The 12,581-nt window shown below is 32.1% G+C and overlaps 3 long non-coding RNA genes across 3 annotated transcripts; 2 read left to right on the plus strand and 1 right to left on the minus strand.

Annotated features, from left to right (window-relative positions):
* The first annotated feature begins 640 nt into the window (after positions 1-640).
* LOC113383356 lies at positions 641-1,389 on the plus strand. Its single transcript, XR_003367754.1, has 3 exons — positions 641-922; positions 991-1,116; positions 1,279-1,389. It is a non-coding gene; the product is annotated as an uncharacterized LOC113383356 (long non-coding RNA).
* A 91-nt stretch (positions 1,390-1,480) lies between these two features.
* On the plus strand, positions 1,481-2,868 carry LOC113382748. Its single transcript, XR_003367686.1, has 3 exons — positions 1,481-1,591; positions 2,398-2,506; positions 2,724-2,868. It is a non-coding gene; the product is annotated as an uncharacterized LOC113382748 (long non-coding RNA).
* Positions 2,869-8,516: 5,648 nt separating this feature from the next.
* LOC113383331 lies at positions 8,517-10,564 on the minus strand. Its single transcript, XR_003367744.1, has 5 exons — positions 10,283-10,564; positions 10,089-10,214; positions 9,614-9,926; positions 8,879-8,987; positions 8,517-8,661 (listed from the first exon to the last, which is right to left on the minus strand). It is a non-coding gene; the product is annotated as an uncharacterized LOC113383331 (long non-coding RNA).
* Between the last annotated feature and the right edge of the window lie 2,017 nt (positions 10,565-12,581).

Consider the following 12,581-nt stretch of genomic DNA (forward strand, 5'->3'; position numbering starts at 1 on the left):
TTTGTTTATTTCAGATTCAATTCTCCTGCACCACTGAACCACCAGTCCTCATCGCCTTCAATCCATCAAACAGTAAGCACATATCAAGTATCTATCAGACAGGCAGTATGTATCCTTTATCAAACATTTTCAAAGACGTGTTCTAATCTTTTTTTTTTTTGTTTATTTCAGATTCAATTCTCCTGCACCACTGAACCACCAGTCCTCATCGCCTTCAATCCATCAAACAGTAAGCACATATCAAGTATCTATCAGACAGGCAGTATGTATCCTTTATCAAACATTTTCAAAGACGTGTTCTAATCTTTTTTTTTTTTTGTTTATTTCAGATTCAATTCTCCTGCACCACTGAACCACCAGTCCTCATCGCCTTCAATCCATCAAACAGTAAGCACATATCAAGTATCTATCAGACAGGCAGTATGTATCCTTTATCAAACATTTTCAAAGACGTGTTCTAATCTTTTTTTTTTTTTGTTTATTTCAGATTCAATTCTCCTGCACCACTGAACCACCAGTCCTCATCGCCTTCAATCCATCAAACAGTAAGCACATATCAAGTATCTATCAGACAGGCAGTATGTATCCTTTATCAAACATTTTCAAAGACGTGTTCTAATTTTTTTTTTTTCAGATTCAATTATCCACTTCTGAATCAATCGACTCTAATCAGACTGTAAGCGCTCATGAACGATCAGTCGACAATCAACTGCTTGGGTTTTGGAACACTAATTCTTATAAATTTGCACAAGTGGTTCTTTTTGTAACTGTGTTTAGTCTTATGCATGTTCTTACCAGTAGGCTTACTAACTCATTAACAATACTAACACATTAATAATGTAGTTTGATCAGTTACAATAAAAACCACTTGTTGCAGTTTACTTAGGAAGACTTAGCGAAACGGCTCAGAAGAAAACACTTGGTGAGTTACATTTTTATAATGTATTATAGTAGTCTGACTTATAACTAATTAAATGCTTTTGTTCACAGGGTAAGCAATGGTCTCTTCAGGATTGCCCTCAACTTACACACGTGCCTGCATTGGACTTATCTTGCTGTCGGAAACATTAACTCAATGGTGTTCCTAGAGAAGATACATGCTGCATTCAATCAAGGGTTATGATTTGGATACTTATAATATATTCATCTAATTATTAAATAAATACATTGTTTTATTAGTTCAAAGTGTTGTTTGAATTTTCATTAATGCTTATAATATGTTACTTATAATATGTTACTTAAATTATATAAATATTTTAAATTATTTTGATGTCATAGGTGTAATAGAAGAATGTCATCCGTCAGTTGTGATAAATCAAGACAAAGTAAACTGATTAGCTCCATTGTGAAGATTGCGGATACAGCAGTTTAGACATTAAAACATTCATTGGGCAAAGAAATATAAGTATTAAAATATTTTTATACTTGATGTATATACTTAAGAATTATGATAAATAATTTGTTTTATAGGCTTATTTGACGAAACTTTAGGCGGTCTTCTGAATGGTTTGCACTCTGGTCTCACTTTACTCGAACGTCTTGGATTTTGGTCTCATCTTGCTCGAATAGCCTGCGGCCTGGTCTTGTACTTGTAAGCCCCATGGTCTTGTACTTGTAAGCCCCATGGTCTTGTACTTGTAAGCCCCATGGTCTTGTACTTGTTATCCCCATGGTCTTGTACTTGTTATCCCCATGGTCTTGTACTTGTTATCCCCATGGTCTTGTACTTGTTGTCCCCATGGTCTTGTACTTGCTGTCCCCATGGTCTTGTACTTTTTAACCCCATGGTCTTGTACTTGTTATCCCCATGGTCTTGTACTTGTTAACCCCATGGTCTTGTACTTGTTAACCCCATGGTCTTGTACTTGTTAACCCCATGGTCTTGTACTTGTTAACCCCATGGTCTTGTACTTGTAAGCCCCATGGTCTTGTACTTGTTGTCCCCATGGTCTTGTACTTGTTATCCCCATGGTCTTGTACTTGTTATCCCCATGGTCTTGTACTTGTTGTCCCCATGGTCTTGTACTTTTTAACCCCATGGTCTTGTACTTGTTGTCCCCATGGTCTTGTACTTGTTATCCCCATGGTCTTGTACTTGTTATCCCCATGGTCTTGTACTTGTTATCCCCATGGTCTTGTACTTGTTGTCCCCATGGTCTTGTACTTTTTAACCCCATGGTCTTGTACTTGTTATCCCCATGGTCTTGTACTTGTTATCCCCATGGTCTTGTACTTGTAAGCCCCTGCATTTTCCCTCCTATGGTTTCTCGCCCCTTGATTTGTATTCATGTAAATTGTTAACTAATGTTTTGTTCAAATAGTTTTATATTTAGTTTATAGTATTTTAATTATTGTACAATATTGTTTTATTACAATATTAATAAATATTTCTTACAGGTTGTATCGAATTGCTAATTTGACTAGTACTGCTGATCGTGCTGTCCCAAAACACTTGTCAAGATTCTACTATGTGTTGCATTGAGAAGCCAATGCCAAGAACCTAAATGTTTGTAATACATTTATCTAAATATTGAATACAATTATTGTTAACCCTTTAAATTTGTTGTTTTATTTGTACCATTAATGTTTTCTTTCATTGTGAGTCTTTAGGCGCTCCATCATTTGCTAAAGATACAAACATATTAACTCACTTGCTCATGTAATTTTTTTTTTATTCACCACTCACTGAATTACATAAATATTTATGTCCTTGCATTTTATAGGTAATATGGGAGAAATTCATTTATCAATTGTGAGGAATTAAGACCAGAGTGAAGTGACCGGCAACCGATGAACCTCATTGTCATGTTTGGGCGTCTTAAACTTCTGGCCACTGATGACTTCGAGGTCTTTTGTTGTTATAAAAATCAAGACAAAGTGAAGTGAACAACCGATTGGCTTTACATATATATATATATATATATATATATATATATATATATATATTATTTATTTAAGAATTAGTTAATTTACAAATTTACAATTAAAATTAATTATTTAACATATTGACTCGTTTAATCGTGTAATTTTTTATACATTATTTACTAAACCATGGATTTTTACTCAATATAAACATGTCAAAAGCACACATTTTCCTTTCATTATTTAATGTCTAAGTCATGATTTGAATTTTTACATGTTTATATAATAGTAGTGATCATAATTAATAATAATAATAATGTTTATAATAGTAGCAATTGTAATTAATCTTTGTAATAAGTAAAAATTATTAATTATCAATGCTGTTCTATTGTAGTTATAGTAAGAGTATGTTATAATAATATAATTATTATTTGTAATGTAACGATCTAACTTATATATAATGCCATCAAATAAAATTATTTAACTTTATCTGTAAGTGTTTAATTTAATTTAATTTTTATCAATTTCAGTGATATTAAATTAGCAAGTATACACAAGTTTAATTATATATCAACTATTAACATTCGAGTCAATTTCAATTAAGCAATTTCAAAGTTCAGTTTAGAAATCCACGAATTGAGTAAAAAGCCATGGATATATATGCATGAGTTTTTAGCATAAAACATAAAAAGAAAAAATTTATGTTTTTGACAAGTTTAATTTGAGTGAAAATCCATGACTTTTTAAACAGTTCGAAGTGGAAAATATTAATATTTTAAAAGTTTAATTTGAAATTAGCTACTAATATGTTGAAATTATTGTATTATGATTTAATTGATATTTCATGTTTTTTATTAGCTATATACTTTAGTTAATATGAGCACTTTATTAGATTGTCTTTGCCATTTTACTTAGAATTATTTAATGGCTCAAAGACTAATTATTTATTTCAACAACTCTGTGACAAACGGATTAATTAATTAGTTCAATTTAATTAATAAGTATAACTAGTGTTAGTTAGTTTTACTTAACTAAGAAAAATATATTTTTTTATGTATTTTTTCAACTTTAATAAATATAAGCAATTTATTAATATAATTACTTTATTATTTTATTACTTCATTATAAAGGCTAAGATTGTGTTTGCAATTTTGCTCATAATTAAATTAATTATTTGCACAAAAACTTATTTCAACTGCTCTATTGCAATTAGATAAATTATAAGTAATAAATTAATAAGTATAACTAGTGTTAGTTAGTTTTACTTAACTAAGAAAAATATATTTTTTATGTATTTTTTCAACTTTAATAAATATAAGCAATTTATTAATTTAATTACTTTATTATTTTATTACTTCATTATAAAGGCTAAGATTGTGTTTGCAATTTTGCTTATAATTAAATTAATTATTTGCACAAAAACTTATTTCAACTGCTCTATTGCAATTAGATAAATTATAAGTAATAAATTAATAAGTATAACTAGTGTTAGTTAGTTTTACTTAACTAAGGACAATATATTTTTTTATGTATTTTTTTAACTTTAATGAATATAAGCAATTTATTAATTTAATGACTTTATTATTTTATTACTTCATTATAAAGGCTAAGATTGTGTTTGCAATTTTGCTCATAATTAAATTAATTATTTGCACAAAGACTTATTTCAACTGCTCTATTGCAATTAGATAAATTAATCAGTGTATTTTAAATAATATATATAACACGTATCAGTTCTACTTAACTTAGAAAAAATATTTCCTTAGATCTTACTATTTTTTTCTTTTCTTATATACCGTGTAACTTTAAGAAAAATGAGCACTTTAATTAATTTAGACTGCATAATAATTAGTTCATATTAATTAATACCTAATAACTTATATTAATTATTTTTGCTTTTTAACTTATAAAAAAAAAATACATCTTAAAGACTTAGAATTTTTTCTTTATGTCTATTATCACTTGTTTTATTTAATTTAATATATTTATTATCTTATTTAAATCCCGCTAGATAAGGGATTTTTTTAACCCCCAGGTTCTGCGGTTACCTAACCATAGAACCCTGGTTTAAGGTAACCGGAGCCCTGAACGTCAGGTAACCGGAATTCGGTAAACCCTGACGCAAGGGGTCGGGATGGGATTAGCTACCCCTACAATTTTACAATTAATTCGCTTACCTCGATTTTTTATTTTTTACCCTACCTGCGTCTCGAACCTGCTACCATATCCTTCCAATCTTCTATCCCATTCACTCCTCTTAGCCCGCTACTCCATGCTGATCACACCGAAACACCGCCGCAAACTGGCTTATGTAGACTCGATATAGATAAGCCAGAAAATAATTCAACCGGCGACGATTTAACAAGTCATAAGCACTAAAAAAAGCCGAGTTCGTCACCGGTTGTGTGGCGTAACGGTTAGCGTGATGGCTTTGTACCGCAAAGGTAACGAGTTCGATCCCAGGATCGGACGGGAAAAAAGCTCGTCGTGTTGGCCGGTATACTATGCAAGCGTGCCGGACGTTACGTTGACGTAATTAAGAAAAGCTCCGTGTAGGCGAAGGGGTGAATGAAGAAAACCTTCCCTGCCTCGGGCACCCTCCGTCAGGCATTGCGACCTGGCGGGGGGTGCCCTAGCGGATTTCTTCACTTTATTTACTTAACTAGACGGCGGGAGGTCGGGAGGCCTCCCCACGCGGGCGCGAAACCGGTCAATCAAGAACCAAGCCAGCCAGCCAGCCCCCGAATTCAACGCCACGCGCGCGTACGCGCGTGTGCGTGTGCGCGCGCGTATCTAGGGGTACAGTATATACATTCTTAAAAATGTACTAGTACGCGTTGCTACGCGTACTTGTACATTCTTAAGTACGCGTTGCTACGCAACGCGTACTTATTTAAGAATGTCATTCTTAAAAATGTACTAGTACGCGTTGCGTAGCAACGCGTACTAGTACATTTTTAAATAAGTACGCGTTGCTACGCAACGCGTACTTATTTAAAAATGTCATTCTTAAAAATGTACTAGTACGCGTTGCGTAGCAACGCGTACTAGTACATTTTTAAGAATGTATATACTGTACCCCTAGATACGCGCGCGCACACGCACGTACACGCACACGCACGTGCACGTGCACGCACACGCGCGCGCGCGCGTGGCGTTGAATTCGGGGGCTGGCTGGCTGGCTTGGTTCTTGATTGACCGGTTTCGCGCCCGCGTGGGGAGGCCTCCCGACCTCCCGCCGTCTAGTTAAGTAAATAAAGTGAAGAAATCCGCTAGGGCACCCCCCGCCAGGTCGCAATGCCTGACGGAGGGTGCCCGAGGCAGGGAAGGTTTTCTTCATTCACCCCTTCGCCTACACGGAGCTTTTCTTAATTACGTCAACGTAACGTCCGGCACGCTTGCATAGTATACCGGCCAACACGACGAGCTTTTTTCCCGTCCGATCCTGGGATCGAACTCGTTACCTTTGCGGTACAAAGCCATCACGCTAACCGTTACGCCACACAACCGGTGACGAACTCGGCTTTTTTTCGTGCTTATGACTTGTTAAATCGTCGCCGGTTGAATTATTTTCTGGCTTATCTATATCGAGTCTACATAAGCCAGTTTGCGGCGGTGTTTCGGTGTGATCAGCATGGAGTAGCGGGCTAAGAGGAGTGAATGGGATAGAAGATTGGAAGGATATGGTAGCAGGTTCGAGACGCAGGTAGGGTAAAAAATAAAAAATCGAGGTAAGCGAATTAATTGTAAAATTGTAGGGTAGCTAATCCCATCCCGACCCCTTGCGTCAGGGTTTACCGAATTCCGGTTACCTGACGTTCAGGGCTCCGGTTACCTTAAACCAGGGTTCTATGGTTAGGTAACCGCAGAACCTGGGGGTTAAAAAAATCCCTTACTAGCGGGATTTAAATAAGATAATAAATATATTAAATTAAATAAAAAAAGTGATAATAGAGACATAAAGAAAAAATTCTAAGTCTTTAAGATGTATTTTTTTTTATAAGTTAAAAAGCAAAAATAATTAATATAAGTTATTAGGTATTAATTAATATGAACTAATTATTATGCAGTCTAAATTAATTAAAGTGCTCATTTTTCTTAAAGTTACACGGTATATAAGAAAAGAAAAAAATAGTAAGATCTAAGGAAATATTTTTTCTAAGTTAAGTAGAACTGATACGTGGTATATATATTATTTATTATTATTATTTGATTAATTTATCTAATTGCAATAGAGCAGTTGAAATAAGTCTTTGTGCAAATAATTAATTTAATTATGAGCAAAATTGCAAACACAATCTTAGCCTTTATAATGAAGTAATAAAATAATAAAGTAATTAAATTAATAAATTGCTTATATTTATTAAAGTTGAAAAAATACATAAAAAATATATTTTTCTTAGTTAAGTAAAACTAACTAACACTAGTTATACTTATTAATTTATTACTTATAATTTATCTAATTGCAATAGAGCAGTTGAAATAAGTTTTTGTGCAAATAATTAATTTAATTATGAGCAAAATTGCAAACACAATCTTAGCCTTTATAATGAAGTAATAAAATAATAAAGTAATTATATTAATAAATTGCTTATATTTATTAAAGTTGAAAAAATACATAAAAAAATATATTTTTCTTAGTTAAGTAAAACTAACTAACACTAGTTATACTTATTAATTAAATTGAACTAATTAATTAATCCGTTTGTCACAGAGTTGTTGAAATAAATAATTAGTCTTTGAGCCATTAAATAATTCTAAGTAAAATGGCAAAGACAATCTAATAAAGTGCTCATATTAACTAAAGTATATAGCTAATAAAAAACATGAAATATCAATTAAATCATAATACAATAATTTCAACATATTAGTAGCTAATTTCAAATTAAACTTTTAAAATATTAATATTTTCCACTTCGAACTGTTTAAAAAGTCATGGATTTTCACTCAAATTAAACTTGTCAAAAACATAAATTTTTTCTTTTTATGTTTTATGCTAAAAACTCATGCATATATATCCATGGCTTTTTACTCAATTCGTGGATTTCTAAACTGAACTTTGAAATTGCTTAATTGAAATTGACTCGAATGTTAATAGTTGATATATAATTAAACTTGTGTATACTTGCTAATTTAATATCACTGAAATTGATAAAAATTAAATTAAATTAAACACTTACAGATAAAGTTAAATAATTTTATTTGATGGCATTATATATAAGTTAGATCGTTACATTACAAATAATAATTATATTATTATAACATACTCTTACTATAACTACAATAGAACAGCATTGATAATTAATAATTTTTACTTATTACAAAGATTAATTACAATTGCTACTATTATAAACATTATTATTATTATTAATTATGATCACTACTATTATATAAACATGTAAAAATTCAAATCATGACTTAGACATTAAATAATGAAAGGAAAATGTGTGCTTTTGACATGTTTATATTGAGTAAAAATCCATGGTTTAGTAAATAATGTATAAAAAATTACACGATTAAACGAGTCAATATGTTAAATAATTAATTTTAATTGTAAATTTGTAAATTAACTAATTCTTAAATAAATAATATATATATATATATATATATATATATATGTAAAGCCAATCGGTTGTTCACTTCACTTTGTCTTGATTTTTATAACAACAAAAGACCTCGAAGTCATCAGTGGCCAGAAGTTTAAGACGCCCAAACATGACAATGAGGTTCATCGGTTGCCGGTCACTTCACTCTGGTCTTAATTCCTCACAATTGATAAATGAATTTCTCCCATATTACCTATAAAATGCAAGGACATAAATATTTATGTAATTCAGTGAGTGGTGAATAAAAAAAAAATTACATGAGCAAGTGAGTTAATATGTTTGTATCTTTAGCAAATGATGGAGCGCCTAAAGACTCACAATGAAAGAAAACATTAATGGTACAAATAAAACAACAAATTTAAAGGGTTAACAATAATTGTATTCAATATTTAGATAAATGTATTACAAACATTTAGGTTCTTGGCATTGGCTTCTCAATGCAACACATAGTAGAATCTTGACAAGTGTTTTGGGACAGCACGATCAGCAGTACTAGTCAAATTAGCAATTCGATACAACCTGTAAGAAATATTTATTAATATTGTAATAAAACAATATTGTACAATAATTAAAATACTATAAACTAAATATAAAACTATTTGAACAAAACATTAGTTAACAATTTACATGAATACATACAAATCAAGGGGCGAGAAACCATAGGAGGGAAAATGCAGGGGCTTACAAGTACAAGACCATGGGGATAACAAGTACAAGACCATGGGGTTAAAAAGTACAAGACCATGGGGATAACAAGTACAAGACCATGGGGATAACAAGTACAAGACCATGGGGATAACAAGTACAAGACCATGGGGACAACAAGTACAAGACCATGGGGCTTACAAGTACAAGACCATGGGGTTAACAAGTACAAGACCATGGGGTTAACAAGTACAAGACCATGGGGTTAACAAGTACAAGACCATGGGGATAACAAGTACAAGACCATGGGGTTAAAAAGTACAAGACCATGGGGACAACAAGTACAAGACCATGGGGACAACAAGTACAAGACCATGGGGACAACAAGTACAAGACCATGGGGATAACAAGTACAAGACCATGGGGATAACAAGTACAAGACCATGGGGATAACAAGTACAAGACCATGGGGCTTACAAGTACAAGACCATGGGGCTTACAAGTACAAGACCAGGCCGCAGGCTATTCGAGCAAGATGAGACCAAAATCCAAGACGTTCGAGTAAAGTGAGACCAGAGTGCAAACCATTCAGAAGACCGCCTAAAGTTTCGTCAAATAAGCCTATAAAACAAATTATTTAACATAATTCTTAAGTATATATATCAAGTATAAAAATATTTTAATACTTATATTTCTTTGCCCAACGAATGTTTTAATGTCTAAACTGCTGTATCCGCAATCTTCACAATGGAGCCAATCAGTTTACTTTGTCTTGATTTATCACAACTGACGGATGACATTCTTCTATTACACCTATAACATCAAAATAATTCAAAATATTTATATAATTTAAGTAACATATTATAAGTAACATATTATAAGCATTAATGAAAATTCAAACAACAATTTGAACTAATAAAACAATGTATTTATTTAATAATTAGATGAATATATTATAAGTATCCAAATCATAACCCTTGATTGAATGCAGCATGTATCTTCTCTAGGAACACCATTGAGTTAATGTTTCCGACAGCAAGATAAGTCCAATGCAGGCACGTGTGTAAGTTGAGGGCAATCCTGAAGAGACCATTGCTTACCCTGTGAACAAAAGCATTTAATTAGTTATAAGTCAGACTACTATAATACATTATAAAAATGTAACTCACCAAGTGTTTTCTTCTGAGCCGTTTCGCTAAGTCTTCCTAAGTAAACTGCAACAAGTGGTTTTTATTGTAACTGATCAAACTACATTATTAATGTGTTAGTATTGTTAATGAGTTAGTAAGCCTACTGGTAAGAACATGCATAAGACTAAACACAGTTACAAAAAGAACCACTTGTGCAAATTTATAAGAATTAGTGTTCCAAAACCCAAGCAGTTGATTGTCGACTGATCGTTCATGAGCGCTTACAGTCTGATTAGAGTCGATTGATTCAGAAGTGGATAATTGAATCTGAAAAAAAAAAAAATTAGAACACGTCTTTGAAAATGTTTGATAAAGGATACATACTGCCTGTCTGATAGATACTTGATATGTGCTTACTGTTTGATGGATTGAAGGCGATGAGGACTGGTGGTTCAGTGGTGCAGGAGAATTGAATCTGAAATAAACAAAAAAAAAAAAAGATTAGAACACGTCTTTGAAAATGTTTGATAAAGGATACATACTGCCTGTCTGATAGATACTTGATATGTGCTTACTGTTTGATGGATTGAAGGCGATGAGGACTGGTGGTTCAGTGGTGCAGGAGAATTGAATCTGAAATAAACAAAAAAAAAAAAAAGATTAGAACACGTCTTTGAAAATGTTTGATAAAGGATACATACTGCCTGTCTGATAGATACTTGATATGTGCTTACTGTTTGATGGATTGAAGGCGATGAGGACTGGTGGTTCAGTGGTGCAGGAGAATTGAATCTGAAATAAACAAAAAAAAAAAAAGATTAGAACACGTCTTTGAAAATGTTTGATAAAGGATACATACTGCCTGTCTGATAGATACTTGATATGTGCTTACTGTTTGATGGATTGAAGGCGATGAGGACTGGTGGTTCAGTGGTGCAGGAGAATTGAATCTGAAATAAACAAAAAAAAAAAAAGATTAGAACACGTCTTTGAAAATGTTTGATAAAGGATACATACTGCCTGTCTGATAGATACTTGATATGTGCTTACTGTTTGATGGATTGAAGGCGATGAGGACTGGTGGTTCAGTGGTGCAGGAGAATTGAATCTGAAATAAAAAAAAAAAAAAAAGATTAGAACACGTCTTTGAAAATGTTTGATAAAGGATACAGACTGCCTGATAGATAGTTGATAAGTTCTTACTGTTTGATGCATTAAAGGCGATGAGGGCTGTTGATTGATAAGTGTATAATTGAATCTGAAATAAAAAAAACAAAAAATTAGAACACCTCTTTTAAAATGTTTGATAAAGGATACAGACTGCCTGCTAGATACTTGATAAGTTCTTACTGTTTGATTCATTAAAGGTGATGAGGGCTGTTGATTCATAAGTGGATAATTGAATCTGAAATAAAAAAAACAAAAAATTAGAACACGTCTTTTAAAATGTTTGATAAAGGATACAGACTGCCTGATAGATAGTTGATAAGTTCTTACTGTTTGATGCATTAAAGGCGATGAGGGCTGTTGATTCAGAAGTGGATAATTGAATCTGAAATAAAAAAAAACAAAAAATTAGAACACCTCTTTTAAAATGTTTGATAAAGGATACAGACTGCCTGCTAGATACTTGATAAGTTCTTACTGTTTGATTCATTAAAGGTGATGAGGGCTGGTGATTCATAAGTGGATAATTGAATCTGAAATAAAAAAAAACAAAAAATTAGAACACGTCTTTTAAAATGTTTGATAAAGGATACAGACTGCTTGATAGATACTTGATAAGTTCTTACTGTTTGATGCATTAAAGGCGATGAGGGCTGTTGATTCAGAAGTGGATAATTGAATCTGGAAAAAAAAAAGAAAGATTAGAACACGTCTTTTAAAATGTTTGATAAAGGATACAGACTGCTTGATAGATACTTGATAAGTTCTTACTGTTTGATGGATTAAAAGCGATGAGGAATGTTGATTCAGTAGCGGATAATTTATTCTGGAACAAAAAAAAAACAAGAGATTAGAATACATTTTTTAAAATGTTTGATAAATAACACTGAAGCAGGTAAAGTTATCTGCAGGTTAAAATTAAATATATAAATCCCAGATTCAAACTATTTCATGGATTGATAACATTTAGTGCTCACACTTTTTCCTTGATTTTTGTATCATGGACAAATTTTTGTAACGCCCTAAAAGTGATAAAAAAAAAGTTAATGCATCAATGTAAGAACTTATGCATATCAGAATAATAATAAATTGGCGCAATGCTATATTGATTGCAAACGGCAGCAGTTGTTTATAATTGACAATAGTTTAATGATTATATGATTAAGTAATA

This window comes from Ctenocephalides felis, unplaced genomic scaffold (assembly GCF_003426905.1).
Source record: "Ctenocephalides felis isolate EL2017-DRISC unplaced genomic scaffold, ASM342690v1 CF-g0.4_SCAFFOLD_03570, whole genome shotgun sequence".
Lineage (NCBI taxonomy): Eukaryota > Metazoa > Arthropoda > Insecta > Siphonaptera > Pulicidae > Ctenocephalides > Ctenocephalides felis.